Source organism: Pinus tabuliformis, chromosome 3_2 (assembly GCF_031772625.1).
Source record: "Pinus tabuliformis cultivar Carrire ecotype Pingquan chromosome 3_2, CPIR1, whole genome shotgun sequence".
Taxonomy (NCBI): domain Eukaryota; kingdom Viridiplantae; phylum Streptophyta; class Pinopsida; order Pinales; family Pinaceae; genus Pinus; species Pinus tabuliformis.
This window is the reverse complement of record NC_142302.1, coordinates 912,247,943-912,251,645: the sequence shown is the minus strand read 5'-3', so window position 1 is coordinate 912,251,645 and position 3,703 is coordinate 912,247,943.

The window sequence follows — 3,703 nt, the reverse complement described above, 5'->3', positions numbered from 1 at the left end:
GTCGTAGAGTGTGCCAGATTGAGTATAGATCAAGTCTAAATATTGTGCACGAGAAATGACTTGCTCTTTAGTGACAACTCCACCCTTAGCTACATCCTTTGTAATAGAGGGCAATAATGACTTAATAAACCATTCAGCTAAAAGCTGATCAGGAACATATGTCTTTACCATTTGACGACGACGCCGCCACTCATGAATATGATCAGATATCTGAGTGGTTGTTGTCTGTTTAAAATTGGTAAGGAGTTCTGTCCCCGTTTCGTACCTTATGGGTAACTGAAAATGGGTTAAAAAGGTAATGCTAAGGGTGCTGAAGTTATCGAATGAAGCTCTAGGCAATTTAATATAACATTTTGCTGCCAGACCAGTTAGCGTTCGTTGAGAAAGGCGAAGCCTAATCGAATCATCATTTAGGGTGTTAGATGAGCACCACAAATGGAAGGTCATTACATGATTCGATGGATCTTCACCTGGATTTCCATTGAATTTAGGAATATCAGAGGGAAGTTTATGAGGAATCGCTGGCCACCAAGGGGCGTAAGCAATTGGATCATTTGTCAGCTGGCTCAAATATGGTAATTCTAGAGTTGCCACAAAAGGCAACAGTTGATTCAGGTTAGGTGAAGTGTACCCAGGAAAAGGTGGAATCGCCTGAACAGTACGTCTTTGCATACCAGCATAGTGTATCTGATGTTAGTAACTTTGATAAGGTTGTTGGACATAACCATTATGGTATGGTTGTTGGTCACTGTTTTGAAAATGCAGTTGTCCATTACCTACAAAGCCTTGTTGCTCAAGTCCTCCGTATGTTTGCTGGAATTGCGGTTTTTGGTATTGTACCAGCCATGGTTGTTGGACCATTTGTTGTTGCCCAATACTAGAAGATTGACCAAGATGCAGAGTGATCATACGCATTCGGGCCTAAGTCGTTCTAGGTAATAAAGCACTAACCTGAGGTTGTGATTGAGCTGTAGAGACAAGAGGTTGTTGTATTACAACCTAAGAGACTTGAGATTGACATATAAGGGCAGTGCTTGTACTTGCGACACAGTCACAATAGCAAGAGTAGTGGGAATATTCGACACATGTTGGGTTGGTTGCATTGAATATACAACCCTTGGTTGTTGAGGCAGTATTGGTACCCAACTGCTGGATGTAATTCCGGTTTGACCTAAATTTTGTTGTAAACTCTCATATGGTTGTTCTCCAGGAGGGAACAATGAAAAAGCATACTACCCTCCATATGGCAGCAGTCCAATGTTCAAAGGATATATATGTCCTTGAATACTGGTCTTCCCAAATTGATACTGGCATGCAGGACCAATTTACTGAGTTTCAACATAAGAAATACCAAATGGGATTCCAAATGAAGAAATAGGAATAGACCATGTTGTCGAAACAGTCCCTGAATGGACTCCAGCTAGTGATTGGTAACTAGCTGGGACAGATGGTATACCAGCAAACATTGTAGGAACAGCAGTAGGAAGCTCTATTGTAGATGTATCAGATGATACAGTCCTAGATGTTGATGGTTGTTCAGACATATTTAGTCTATCCAAAATATTTTCTAGTGATTCGATAAGAACTTGCTATGAAGGATGATTAAAAGAACTAACTTCAGGATTAGAAGGATATAAGTGAATCCCAGCTCCAAAATGCAATGGGGTACTGGATAGAAGATCCTCTATTATCTCTTATATTGCAATCAATCCAGGTGGAAGAGGTAGACCGTCAGGTCCGTAAAATACTTCTGGAGCCAAAGAAGGTATTGCTTCTGCAGTGACAAATACCAGAGGGGTGACACCTTCTGAATTCTGGAAACCAACTTCAAAATGTTCAGGTAAGTGAACTTCAGTTTCTGTATTAGCTCTATTCGGAGATGTTTCAGATATAGGAGTGTCTACCGTTACACTAGGATCAGTTCTAATGTCCTCTTGTAACTGCGGAAATCCTTCTCCAAAGGCAGATGTACCAGAAATGATCGGAGTAATTGTAGTCTCTGATGATGTCGAAACACAAGCTTCAAATAAATCAGGTGAATTAGACTCAATTAAACGAGATCATTTTTCTCAGCATTGTTTCATTTTCAGGGTCAAAGACGGTTGACTCGCTAGTCTCCACAAATGACGGGGTTTTGATTTACTTTCCTCCATGATTACGGATTACTAGATCAACTCAAAATTTAAGGGGAAAAATACTATTCCGAATTTAAATAAATTTTAATGACACTTTGACACAACTTTTGATTTTTCAATTTTTAAGAGTTGAGAAAAAGCTAAAGATAACTCTAGTCCCCTTCTATTTTTAATGAGCCTGAAGTGACAAGTGCTCAGATGGACCTTTTCTTTTAAGGAGTCGAAAATGAATGAAAGTGACTACTCTGGAGATCTAGACAGAGGGATTACCAAACCAATCGCAAAACTGCAAATACACCTTGGTGATAAATTAAAGAGAAATTGCCAAGGACTTATGTATGACAGTCAATCTTCCCGAATGCTGTGTTCAGTGCATTGCGATCGATAGGGAAGTAGACACAGCTTCCTATGGATAAAGGATATAAGCCTATTGTGGTCTCCCAATATATACGCGACGGTATGGGGAGCACAACTCCGTACTAGCACTTGTCGTATCAAAGAGGAGGAATCACCCAACCTTCGATGAAACGATAGTTACTAGGTTTTACGACGCCGGAATACGTCTCTAGCCTAGACCTCTAGATGTGTTGCGTTAAGTTCCAAAGCATTGTTAAGCTCATTGAAATTTATTTTAGAGTTGATCTTGCTTAGAAGTTTTCCTTTCAAGGTTCACCGCATGATGTATATGTAAAATTCCTAAATATGATATCTAAAATGATAAACAATCGTTGTTTATTCTTAGTAATGAAAATCCTAGCTACTAAGGAAAGAAGATTACGATTCTTTCAAACAGAGAGCAAAGAGCACACACTAAATGCACTTTTTCTAAATCATTTTTCGCACACAGACTAAATGCAAATGCAATGCATGTATTTTTTTTCGTTACCTTAATGTGAGAAATGCCAAAAAGGAAAACTGGGTATATATTTGAAATATTTTCTTCAAAGCGACATTTCAACAATTTCTTTTCAAAACGAAAGGAAGACTAAATGACACTTTTTGATTTCGAATAGAAAACTGCTTTCGACAATTCAAATATTAATAATTCAAATCAAATACAATGACAAAAGTACAATCGACTATCTAGAGGAGGAAGACTTTACGACACTCTTCTTTTTGACTCAAAATGACAGTTACGACACTTTTTGCATCAAAATGACAGTTTAAATAAGTTACTTTTGACTAAGGATTGCAAATGATGGAGAAATACATAAAAACATTCACTAATCCTAATCAATGGAGGCTGAATTATGTAAAGGAAGGAGGCTTCAACAATGAGATACTGATCATAAGCAGCAAAACAACTAAATAGAGTTGAAAACAAGGAGAAAAACCCAAATTTCAAGGCAAGAAATAAGATTACTCAGTCATCGCACCTGTGCTTCACAGAAACAGGGATGCATCTCACCTGCTACACACAAGGGGTACGATACATATTGGCTTCCAGTGACAAACAATGCGATGGGCTAGGAAGTGAAACTGAGGTGGGTTTTTACTTAAATTTGCAGCTGATTTCAGTGATTTAGGCTGAGCAATTATGAACAATAAAGAACAAAGTACAGGGGTAT